The following is a 13,985-nucleotide window of genomic DNA, read 5'->3' as shown; positions in this document are numbered from 1 at the left end:
AATTCGTAGTTAAAATCTAAAAATGTCTGTAGAGGATAATTGAAACTATATTTCCCAAAGTGGTGTCAAACAAAACTTTAGAATCTCCTCTTTCCATTGATTCTCATCCCGTGATGATAGGTTGTATAATTTTTATACGGTTTATAAAGTGTAACAATAATAATTTAGAATCATCCTGTATTATATTTGTAGACGTTATTGATAACTAAGTAAGTCTTTAAAACTGATTTTATTTCACAGTGACTAGGTCCAACAGTTATCCTATAGTCGATTTTAAAACTGACTAAAAAAACTAAAGTAGAATAGAATGGTTACTTAAGGCCTACAAGGGCATAAAATCCGGGCTAAGTAGGAAAGACATCATTGCAACGTCCATTTGTGATGATGGATCGGTGTCATTTCCCCACTGTCTTCTGCTCGTCTGAGATAATACAGTGGATTTTGTTAAAATCCCGTGAATAAAAGATCAAGATAAACATTATTATAGTTATTTTTGTACGGCAATTGACAAAATTACAAACAACAAACATACGATTCTCTTAAAATTATTTCTTTTTTTACACAGAACATTAATTACACAAGCTTTATCAACTAATACATGTCCTATATTTCAGGCTCCCTCAATGACACATGTCACTTGATAATACCATTTTGTTCCTGCCTAGAAACTTTGACTATTTATCCACTAATCAATGATAGAAGTATGTTGTAGACCACAGGTCACAGCAAATAAATTAATGTAGATTCTAAATTACAGAGTAGACTAGTATTAGCCGAGAGTTTCTTCTCAGACGTTTTACATTCCCCACCTATACAATAGTATATGAAAGTAGTATTTACGTCAATTTCTTTTAGTTTGAGTTATAAGTGGTTATGTCCGTTTTATGTCCTCCTGAACCCAAAAAAGTGATTTTCGAAGTGATATCTTTCTCTCTCTCTCTGTGTGTGTGTGTGTGTGTGTGTGTGTGTGTGTGTGTGTGTTTGTATTCACCGAATAGTGGCATCCTTCACAGGCACACGGCCGTACTGTGGCACCTTCAAAAATTGTGGCACCTTTTTCAGGGTGCCACAGCTAATTCGATCATTTTTGAGGTTTTCCAGCATTATTACGTGGTTTAAACATCACATGCCACAATTGAGTATTTTTGAACTCGTTTGTGTGAGTTTAAGTAGCGCAGGTACACACCGAATTGTGGAACACGAAACCATACAGGTAGCTAGCGCGCCTCGCGCCGTCCGCCGGAACTATAACTTTCCTAATGCTACGTTGCCAATTCTCGCGCCAGCCTACACTCGAAATAGTGGCACCATGCCACAATTCAGTATATATCAACAGTGTGTGGACAGGATGCCACTTAATGAGTTGTAGAGCTTGAGCAGTGTGTAGAACAGTGCAACAAGCAACTAATAAACTAATCATACTATACTGCCACGTACTATAAAACAATTTAAGTACCATAAATAATATACTTTTGCTCCGAGTGGTGAACAATGTTTTACATTACAAATAATTTGTGTAGTAAATAATAATTTAAAATGATTTTACCTAACCCGCCATGTTAAACTTCCCTATCCCAAGCGTGATGTATACAACTTCCTTACTTCTCGAGTGATGTGCTTAACTTAAAAAATATAACTCTATGGAGCCAACGATGTTCAACGCTAGAAATCAGCTGTACGCTTGAATGTTATTATTATGCTTTAAAGTATTTTCCTACCTAACCTAGCTTTTGTTAGTAAAAGAACGTTACTGATAGAAGATGAGTGAAATGGATAATGAAAAATATTGTACGTAAACCCATGTTTATTGTCGGGTCAGGTAAAATCTTGTACGTTACACGTTACGCAAGAGCGTGCTGTTTACATCACTTAGGTGAATTATGCAACTCGCTTACGCTCGTTGCACAACATTCACCTGCGTGAAGTAAAAACGCTCTTACTACACTTGTAATGTAAATAGCTATTACGCAACCATTAAAAATTGATTTTTGTTTACAAACATAAATTGGTAACGTAGTTATTTTGTATCAATTGAATTTGTACACTGAAACAATAACAATGTTTGAGGTTAGAACGCTATATAAGTTGTCCTAGACTGCTTTTTTTATCTTACAAACTATTTCGTGCTGATACATCTATTTTTTTAACATTTGAGTCATGTTGACAAAATATTTTGCAATTACATTTCGGAATCAGTCAGTAAAGGTAGATTTCGATGCATCATTGCTGAAAGTTATGTTTTGCTTCTCACTCTCAGAGTATTCCAAAGACATCTAATGTTTCAATCCATGTTCAAATGTTATATGAGGTAAACATATAACCGAATCAGTTAAAGTACTTAAATTAAAATACATATTATTATCAACACGCATAATCTAGTTCAGATTATAATATCATCTCACAATCATATTTGTAAAACCTACTGTGGTGTTTTAACCAGTCCCCACTAACAAAAGCATAAAATGAAAGGTCCTAAAGAGGTTAACATTGAGTCATAACAAAAGTAGTTTAAAAGTTGTAACCGTGATACTGTAAATAATTTGATATTGTTAGATATTGTACGATCGTTTTACAATTTTGTCAATCTATCTGTTACTTTCATACAAATGTATTTTTATTATTCAATGTTTTGTTTTGTAGAACCTTTAGTATTCTCAACTTTATTAATAACTAGTAGAATACCCATCCTTCGTACGGGGTTGGCATATAAGTAGAACATGATCATTGCAGTGATGGGAGAGGAAACGGTTTAAGAAAATATCGTATTTTAATTTATACGGTATCCTATAGTGTAGCACACATATACCTATAATAAAAGAATGTGTTTAATGGTTTGCACTGTAAACGAAAACCTATCACAAAATTCCAAACATGTTAATAGGGCAATTTTCTAACAAATTTTAGTGAAATTATAATCAGGCAAACGGGAATTCGCTCAGTCTATAGGTTTGCTGGGGCAGGGGGATTATATTACTGTTTACAAACAAATAAATCAAAAGAATATACCTCATAACTCAGGATAAGGGCCTAGGTTGATAAGGCAATATAGAATGTTGATTATTTCCTATATCCATCGAATGATTTATTTTACAATGAATTATTATAAAAATAAATAAATATTATTACAACATTTCACAAAATTAAGTATATTTAAGTATAATTAACAAACAGACTCAGTATAGTTAGATCATAAACAAATGAAGTACTGTTACCGAAACAATCCTATAATAATGAAATTACGTTTACATATGGTTTGGCAGCTCCTTTAGGTAATGTTAAATAATGTTTACATTCAGGCTAGTGACATCATTATTTTAAATTTATAATCCTTACCCTCTCTGCTCTAATATTCGTGCAGTATTTAATAAGGTTTGAACCAGCTGTGTTGAATTGTGAAATCAAAATCAATTTGACAGTTAGTAGTTAGTTCTGCTTGTTTACATTTTTAAACTTACTAGGTTTGTTCTTTGTTACCATGGATACCATCAATCAATATTTACTTTTAAATCTCTCATCTCAGATTTTTGAAAGCCCACGGGGCAAAGCCCTAGGTGAATATCGAAGCGGCAATAGTTCTATATTATGTATCCTCGGAGCTGTAGCTTCATTTGTGTGCAATTTGAGCATAGTCGGATCAGTATTTTTTGAGATTAGCTCATACAAACACACACACAGACACCACCTCTTCTTTATAGTATAGAATATAGAATATAGAATACTAGCTGTTGTACCCGTGCTTTGCAACGGGAAGAGGACACAAAATAGAAACATTTCAATCTTTACATCTGCTGCATATAATAGTTACTCATCGGCCAACGCTTTTAGAAACAAAATTCAACTTTTATGGCCTTATTAGAAATGTTTAAGTTATGACTTTTAAATCTAGAAAGTAGTGGATACCACCATTTTGGTTTTGATTAATTTTAAATCTAGTGTAGGCTGATATGTGAAAAACTGGCCAAATCTTGAATACAACTTTCAAATACCTGATTTACTTTCATCTCCCTTAGTTACATATCTTTTTTCTTTATTTTTTGACATTTTCAATTTCAATTTTGAAGTTGCAAAAATACTAATTATTACTTAAATTAACATTTTTTTCAATTTCACTCTTCTTCATATTAAATCCTTCCATCTTAAATTTTTTCCTTCACAATAAATCATTAGCAAAACTAAGTCAGCTATTATAAACTTTAGAAATATTGTTGTGCCTTATCTAAGCCCTTAATCTTATCCTTGCCTTATATTGTTGTGCCTCAATAGTCTTTTGAAATGTTAAAGCAACTATATCTATACTATAATAAATTTCAAACAAATAATTTAGCATTAAAGACAGCAGACAAAACGAATATAATTTTTAAAGCATCAAGGACTAAAAAATTTAATTTAGCAAATACAGTATTTGTTTCATTGCATCTTAGATTCTACTCTACAAAAATATCAACAAACAACTTAATATACAAACCAGTTCTTTTAATCAGTTCTATCATTCATTGCCTTTACATTTTTTCACACTTACTGGGCAAACATAGTAACAGATATTTCATTGGTTTTAGAAACAAAAGAACACTGTGGACTGCTTAGTTTTATGATGTTTTCCTTGGTTTAATTTAATCAGTGGTGTGGTAAAACACAAATAATAAATTTATCAAATAAAGTAAATGTGAACTGAAAGTTATGTTAAGGAAAATAAGAGCATTTCGTATTACCATTTGATAATTAAATATAGTTACACTTACACAACATATATTAGAACATAAAAATCAACGTCGACTTAGTTATTGATGATATTCTTTAGTTTAATTTAAGCATAGGTTTAGCAAAATACAATAACTAAATTTACCTAAATATACATATAAAAATAAACAATGTGATGTGCAAGTTATGTAAGTTAATCTAACACATGTTTAGCAGTTCGAATTTATTTAAAGTAGCCAACAAATTCATACAAAACATCTATACATTGTAATTTTCTTACTGTTTCCATGAAAATATATCAATAACATTATTTTAATAACACTTGAGACACTTAAAAAATCGAAAGCAGAGCCTAAGTTGATACAGCAACGATTTTAGAATCCTTTTTTTTTATTTCTATCAATCATTGACACAGTTTTGAAAAAATGATCTTTGATACATTTTTAGATTAAATAAACCAACCACATAATTGTGTGAAATGTTATATTTAATTTCATTGGATCAGCTGTCTTCAAATGTGAAATATGCAATTTGGCAGTTCTTCTTGTTTACATGGAAATGTCAAAGCAAATGTAAACATTGTGAGTATTCTCATTGCATCCATGGAGACCAATTAATATTTACTTTTAAAATCCTCACCTCAGAACTTTTAAAGCCAAAGGGGTAAAGCCCACGGTCAGTATCGAAGTGTGAATAGTCCTATAATGGTCCTTGGTATGGTAGCTATATTTTTGTAAACTTTAAGCCCAGTTGGTTCAGTAGTTTTTGCACCTATTAGTAATACACATACAGACAGACACCATTAGATTTTTATATAATAGTATAGATATAGATAGAATAGAATAGATAGATAGATAAACCTATTTCAATATCAGTTTTAGGAAATTCCTAGTAAGGTTGTTAGAAGTATACTGTCATCCGTGAAGTTTGTGTAATGTTTTTTAAAATCACTGTGGGATATATTTAACTTCACTTATTATTTATTTAATATGTTTCTACTTCTTGAAATTCTCAGTTAACTGGGAGGCGGAGCAAACAGTTTGTTCTAAAATGAACTTGAAAATTTTAAACAATCTTTTTCTGTTGGTTTACTTAAAGTATATAATGTTCTACTATGAATGCAAATCTTTAATATAGTCTAAATTTCCAGTCCCACCCTCAAAAACTATGATATTTAACAGTTGAATCTTTATAACGTATAAACACATTATTTTTAATCGGTCATCAAACTGATCCTTGAATTAGTAGTTGCAAGAGTACGCAAAACTGCAGAGAGTCCTTGAAAATGCTTGTGCAATGATATAGTTTTAAATTATAAAAGAAACCCTTCAAAATATTGTATTAACAGGACCAGAGGACCAATATGCACATGGTATTTCATTTGTATAAGGCAAAAAGTTCAAATCATATTAACTTATGATTGCCAATAGATTTTGGGTTTCCTTAAAACAATTATATAAAACTGTCTGCAAATGTCAATAAAACTAATTTTATAAGAAATTGTAGATTCTTCTGTTGCTCTGTAGGCGACCATTTTGGTCACACAAGGAAGTCCAAACTTATATCTTAGTTTGAACAACGTCATCTTGATTTTACATTGCTCAAGATACAGAATCGACACATAGGCTTTAAAAAAAAAAATAAGTAAAGAAAGTAACTAGTGATGGACCGCGCAGACATAGGAACAGTCTAGACTTGCCTCTTACTGACGTTTTCCAAACGAATATAGAAGTTAGATCTACATTCTTCATTTTAGGCTTGAAATAAATTTGTTTGTGGGTAAGAGCGAATGAGTAAGCATGAACAATAATTTTACCCTTTTCCCCGACACGCCACCATACCACAGCATCTTACTAGCAGAGCTCAAGGTCATTGACGTAATTGTAATGTACTAAATTTAGACTTCCACCCCCCAATGTCACCAATGGGCCCTAAAGGTTGGTATGTAACAATTCATGACGGTTGAACAATGGCCTTTAAAATACGCTTTTAATTTGTTTTCTAGCGTTTATCTTAGAAAAAGTTAGTTTACAATAATTACAAAAACTTGTTGGGCGAAAGAAAAATTCTAAAAAGCTACAAATTAGTTTATAATATATGTATCTATATCGTATTAAAGTGTGTTAAAGGTTTAGCGTTTGGTTTACAATGTAAAAATTTTTAAAGTCACAAGATGGTTTCTAAAACTCTTTATACAACTCTCCTTTATAAAAATTAAAAAAAAATATTATCCAAGATATTGAGCTCTTTAGCCACAAAATCCACCGTTTTTTTCTTACCTGAAGAAGAAATAAAAACAGTAGCAGCCGACGAACTTTGTTATGTCATATTTAAAAACTCATTTAAAAGTACCGACTTTATTTCAAGATTTAAAATAGAAAATATAAACTTTTGAGCTTTTAATTAGAACCAATAGTGTCCTAGACTAATTGACATCTTTCACACGAAGTGTCAACGATTTACCTTTAGTCTAAATGTCAAGTTATTTTGAAGCTGGACATTGAGTTTTGGTACCGTTTTCATTGGCATCTACCACTTTTAACCTGCACTAAGATGGCGGACCTGAATTGCTTGTATGTTAGTTATATAGATGTGCTCCATCTATTGGTCTTATGTGATCGTTGATTTAAACTAACGGAATTCTGATGCAAATTTGATCATGAATTATTAGCAGTTTTGCAGGGATGATTAACAATAGTTTTTTTTTATATTTAAATTGCTTGTTAGTTGGCAACAAATCTTATAGATGTGTATACATTTTTAGGACAAAATTGAATTGGCAGATGCCATGGTAAAGAAGCGTACTAGAAAAAGTTACTGTCGCCTCATCCAATTTTTACAGCAGTCAGCTGTTGACATGCTAGGCGAGCAACCGCGACAGTGAGGACGGGGAACACCTGATTTCATGTACCTAGTTGGCAAATTGTCTGCTAGCTACTAACGTACACATGCATAAGCCATCAGCGGTACAACAGTAGCCTCAATGAATATATAAACACTTGTGTTAAGGTTTAAATACAGTAGTCAATGTTATTACTGAATTTGATACTATATATTGTTACTAATATGTGAAATGGAGAAAAACGTTACCTTAAAAATACAAAATTTCCCAATTTATATCCAGACCTTTTTAAATAGCTTAGAAAACAAATAATTTAGTATATCAAAGTGTTTTTGTACGGTTATTGGTAACAGGACAAATTCAAAAATTGTAAATTTAAAATTCCCTTGTTATTCATATAAAGAATATTGTAAAATGTTGTAGCTTGCTTGTTTATGGATATATTTTGATCAAACTTGGCAAATTTATTCAAACAATTACAAATCTATTTGGATCATGAACGGTACTCTAGTTTTCCAAGGTAGGACACGTGAATTGGAATTTTGGCGTTACAGGCACAATGACAGTAACAATCAAACAAACGTACAGATATTGACACAAGACTCGTTTCGGCTATCTTATTAGTGCACAACGTAGAAATAACCAAACACTTCATGAGTCTACGCAATGTACAGACAAAACAGTAAAGACTTTATAATCTTATAACCAACTATCTGCCCATGCTTCGCAAAGGGTGAGAATCTTTGGGTCTCTAAATCCACCGTAAAAAAATAGTATATCTCGTACCTAGGGCCTACAGTGAGGTTTTGCCGACTCGATATCGGGTTTTAAGTTCGGGACGAAGTCGAGAACGTGAAACGATCGAGAGCTGCAAACCCATTTTGGCTCGTGGTACGAGCGCTATTTTTCACCCAAGTATGTTTTGCAATATAACGTCCCTCTTATTTATGTGAAATATTTTGAGGAATCAGCAAAATCAAAAATAACAATAAATAGTTGTCTAGGCAGCTGTGACAAAAAACAAGTCTATTGCAATGCCATGGATACAGCTTGTGCATTTAATATACATTAATGTTTTAAGTAAATAGGCAAACAAGTGATTTTGCGGCCCTAGGGATGTAAACCCCTGCTCGGTCCCCATATGACGATGACAGCTGGCATGGCCAGCAAAACGTAACTTTCAGCCACCAATATAAACCAGCTAAATGTATCTAAAACAGCTAAAAACATCATAGTGAGGTGAAAAATTCGTTACGCATACTTTTACATTACCATGAATTAATTATATGCATACAGAAAAAACGGAGTCATACTAATTGCGTATTTTAATGTAAACTAGTGGCTTGTATGGACATAGTCCCTAAAAAGCTACGGAAAAGGAATTATTGTTGGAATATTTAAACAAACTCAGAATCAAATTATCTATATGTCAGGATAGGCCTAGATATCCCACTACAACATATCTTTTGTGCAAAAAAAACAAAACAGTTTGTTGTTTGTCTTTGTTTGCTTTTGTTGATAACGTTATGTTCAATAAATAATTTGAATTATTCCAGAGGTTTAACTGCTAAAGGCAGCAAACATGTTTATGAATAAATATTGGTTTATTAAGGTAGCTTTGGTTTTTTGGTTAATGCTGATAACAAGGCTTCCCCGATTGAAATACAGTATCGGAAATTGACTTCGTCAAATAAGAAAAGGCAAAAAATGGTGTGTTGAGATACCCTACCCAGTTATTATTTCTAAGTCTATGCTCATTTTGTAAAGGTTTAACAAAATTATTCTTAAGTAAAGGCATCCCATTGACTGAACTTGGACCTAAATTTGTTTGTGATCAACATTAAAAAACCACTATTAGCCTAGTGTAAGTATGTGGTGTTAATCCTCCTAAAGGTGCGATTGATTTACATATTCTACCAAAAAAGGGTCTAGTCAACGTCTAATTACTAACTATTTTGCGGCTAGTTAGGGTTCCATTACCCAGTTATCGAAACTAATCACGACATAAATATTTTTGGTTCGTTTAAATACCTGTACGAACCTACTTCATCTCTATTCCCAAATTGTTTTCTAAGAGTGACCGTTGAGGTTATTCCACTTCATACAAAATATTGATTAAACACTACAATAAATCTCAAATATAAATGTTAGTAAATTTAAAAAAAAAATTTGAATAAATCTTTTACATATGTTTTGAAAAAAAAAACAAAGAAGATCTTCTTTTAATCTTGAATCGTTTCTTAAATCTTGAAAATAATTTATTTCAACTTTGACATAACTAAAAAGTCTTAATTATTAAAGGTAACGTTATCCCTTTATATAGTTGGTTTTATATAGTATACATTACATTGCAGAGTTGACTGGCAAATGAGTAATCCAAATGTAAGCTTACTTGCTAATGATAAAATCACGATTAGCTAGATTGAAGTAAACAAAAATCAGCAGTAAATGCCTTCTAATGCTATTCTTATGGAGAACATTGTACGTTATATCTAATTTTGTGTTAATTTAGGGAATTTCACTATTTTTCCCGCCGTCACGGGATAAAGACCTTTAATTTGAGCCCTCTCACGTCGTTCTACGACTTCCCAGTCGCCCACAATTTTGACGCAAAGAATCGGCTTACGTAATTAATATATAGATAGAATAGATTTCTTGTATATTCCCATGAAACTGATAATTTACCCTGCACATTGGGCCTTTATTCCAAGTATCTCAGTTCGTAAACCATACATACAATGTGACGATAAAATATCAACAAAATAGCATGTAGTTTTATGTAATCCTCACGACATTTCATTTGGTCCATTGACTTTAAATCCAATAATTGTAAAAATTATTGGAGCTTTGAAAAAAACTTCATATAAAATCCTTACACTAATAAAAGACGACGTCATGAGCGCGGGAAATGAGCTACAGGGGCTAGGGCATAGCCACATGAATACAGAACGGAATGAAGGAACTAGAACGGAGAACTGGCAACAGCGCACGCGAGAAGTAGGGGGGGGGGGCGCACACACCGCTCAAGCACTACAACGCATTAGTGGCATCCTGTCCACACACTGTTGATATATACCAATTTGTGGCATGGTGCCACAATTTAAAAACTGGAATGTTAGATGTTAAAATGGAGTGTTCATTAAAAATATCGATGCAGACATGTTTCTACCACCTTCCTTCATCCACTGGTGGCCGCAGGTTGAAAGATGCCACAATTAGGTGTTTGCGAGTATTCGGTAAAACCCCGTATGTGTGTGTGTGTGTGTGTGTGGCTGTGTTTGTCTGTGTGTGTACAGAGCTACATACCACACCTTTAGTCCGGTTTTGATAAAATTCGGTAAGTATGTACTAATAAACCCATAGACTTTGGAAGCTAGTACTAATGGTATATCCAGATTTTCTTTAATTGAATTTTTGACGTTTAATAGCGATTTGCGTCCCGACTGGGACGGGTGGCGTCGTCCTGTAATCCAGCTACTAGGAGGTCACGAATTGTGGATATTTATAGGGATGCACTGTGGATGCGATGCTCCCTGGTGTGGATTAACGTCCGCACTAGTGAGTACTACGACTATCCTCAGTACTATCCTGATAATTAGACCAATTCGTTAATTACAAGGAAAAAATGTGGTTCAGATTCCACTATGAACTGTAGGTCCCTTAGTTGCCATTAGCTGTATGGGCTATTAATTAATAGCTGTGTCTAAGGAACATGTCGGCCTTAGTCACTAACAAGACTACAAGATCGTGCCACTCATCCTACACTCATCCTTCACTCATATTTGGGTTAAAATACGCTCATAGTGGCGTCCCCATCTTAAATAATTGATAATTGATTGATTGATTAATTGATTGCCCATAAAACCCCATAAAATAATGGAAAAATCAAAGTTTTCTCGAAAATGGCACAAAATATTAACACTATTTGTATGTTATAGTCCTTCAAATTCTGAAAAAAAATGTAAAACTCCCAGTTCTGTATGTACGATTCAAAATTTATTGTAACTTATGTTATTTTACTATAAAACTCATAAAATAACGGATTATCGGTTTTTCCAAAAAGGTTTAGATTAAAATTAGTACTTTATGGTCATTATAATTCTAAACAAAATAGTGTGACCTCCCCCCAATTGCTGTATAAAAATTACGGTTCAAAAGGTATTGCAACTATTTGTGACTTTCCTTATAAAATATCATAGCCCCTCCCACTGCTTACCCATAATAAAAGGTTGTTGACAAGCTAATGGGAGAAGGTATGTCAGATTGCTGATACCGTTTATTTATGTTGGTTAATATGTATAGACTATCTATAAGTATGGGTAAGCATCTACATAGAATTGCCAGAAGCAGTTTGGAAGTGTGGCAGTGTGGCAATGACAGTACAGGATAGCGGTTGTGTGTTAATGTGGCTATGAAGTATGGCTACTATCTCAGGTGGCATGTGGTAGTTTAAAAAAAATTAATCACAATTTTTATAGTGTGGCTGTGATAGTTTGGCAGAGGTAATGGTGGTAATAGATTGGCAGTATGGCAGAGGCAGTGGTGTTATAGTAGTAGTTTGACACTATGGCAAATGTAGGGATGGTATAGTAGTAGTTTGGCATTATGGCAGAGGTAGGGATGGTATAGTAGTAGTTTGGCAGTATGGCAGAAGTAGTGGTGGCATAGTAGTTTAACAGTGTGGCATAGGTAGTGGTGGTATAGTAGTAGTTTGGTAGTGTTGTTGTGGCAGTGTGGCCGTGGTAAATAAGCTGTGGCAGCGTGGCCGTGGCAGTGAAGCTGTGGCATGGCGTTGTGGCCGTGGCAGTGAAGGCGTAGCAGTAAAGCTGTGTCAGTAAAGCTGCGGCAGTGTGGGCATGGCAGTGAAGGTGTAGCAGTAAAGCTGTGGCAGTGTGGCCGTGGTAGTGAAGGCGTAGCAGTAAAGCTGCGGCAGTGTGGGCATGGCAGTGTGGCCGTGGCAGTGAAGGCGTAGGAGTAAAGCTGCGGCAGTGTGGGCATGGCAGTGAGGCCATGGCAGTGAAGGTGTAGCAGTAAAGCTGTGGCAGTGTGGCCGTGGCAGTGAAGGCGTAGCAGTAAAGCTGCGGCAGTGTGGGCATGGCAGTGTGGCCATGGCAGTGAAGGCGTAGGAGTAAAGGTGTGGCAGTGTGGCCATGGCAGTGAAGGTGTAGCAGTAAAGCTGTGGCAGTGTGGGCATGGCAGTGAAGCTGTGGCAGTGTGGCCGTGGCAGTGAAGGCGTAGCAGTAAAGCTGCGGTAGTGTGGGCATGGCAGTGTGGCCATGGCAGTGAAGGCGTAGGAGTAAAGGTGTGGCAGTGTGGGCATGGCAGTGTGGCCGTGGCAGTGAAGCTGTGGCAGGGTGAGCTGCAATTACGTTGAGGGTACTTTACTATCGCGAGTCAGCACTGTCAAGGGTGCGAGGTAAGTATCTCAGCACTCCGTTAGAAATTAATTTGCGTTGAATATATTTATTAATTAAATTCGTGGCAGCTTCCTACACTGGAAAAAAGATTCAATAAAAACCTGTTACATAAGTAAGCATTACAATTGATTTACAATATATATTATAAATTTAAGGGTTGAACATTAATAAGAAATTGCGTTTGTGTATTTGGTTAAAGTTTAAAAACTATTTAGTTTGAAAACATTTTCTCAGGTTTTCTTTTTTAATTTAAGGTCGATACATATGACTATATTTTTCTATTCCCCATTGTCTACAAGTATTACTATAAAACAAAAAAGTAATTACAAAAATAACTGTAAGGAAAAAAGAAGGTTTTTGGTGAATAGATGATAAAGAAATCACTCTCAAACACATGAAATTTAACTTTTCTGCACACGTTAAAAGTGTGTGTTTCATAGTTTACCGAATGAAAACTGTATTAACTAATTGAAATTCATATTATAGATATCCCAAGAGGAAAGTGTTTGATACAATTGACGTGGGACATAGACCCAATCTGCGGTCAATAGAATGGTGGATGGCAAAATCTACATACATAGGCTGGTGTATGGTAGACAGCTAATTGATTGTAGGTCATCACAGGCAATGCCATTAGTTTATTAGTTTTTTGGTTTACGTCAATAACGAAAAGAAAGTAAAAGCACCCAAAATGTATATAGTTCATCCATATAATTATGTTATCTTTTTATTTCCGTAAAGTAAATGAGATATTACATAATTGTAGATTCTGGAAAAGGTGTTTAAAACAACGTCTTTTTATTCATCTACAACATTAACTTCAAATTTAACATTCTAATTTAAACTAGGTCTGTTGCCTTACTGAATTAATTCGTCACCGGTAATTCTGAGCTTAAGAAATACAAGCATTTTTCCAAGTACTGGCCAGAAAGTTACATATTTCACTGTTGTATGCAATTCTAAACATTATCTATCATTATCTATACTATGGTTAATTATAGTTTAGTTCCAAAAAAGAAATGTAATAC

At 34.0% G+C, this 13,985-nt stretch overlaps 1 protein-coding gene across 2 annotated transcripts in view; it reads right to left on the bottom strand.

Moving 5' to 3' along the window:
- Positions 1 to 13,985, bottom strand: part of LOC128982871 (Kv channel-interacting protein 1) — a 220,083-nt gene that overhangs the window by 134,647 nt on the left and 71,451 nt on the right. The window lies entirely within an intron of this gene.

This window comes from Macrosteles quadrilineatus, unplaced genomic scaffold, assembly GCF_028750875.1.
Source record: "Macrosteles quadrilineatus isolate MER2022 unplaced genomic scaffold, UCM_ALF_1.0 Scaffold_1__1_contigs__length_201487025, whole genome shotgun sequence".
Classification (NCBI taxonomy): Eukaryota; Metazoa; Arthropoda; class Insecta; order Hemiptera; family Cicadellidae; genus Macrosteles; species Macrosteles quadrilineatus.
The sequence above is the reverse complement of the archived record's forward strand: the minus strand, read 5'-3'. Positions and strand labels throughout refer to the sequence as shown.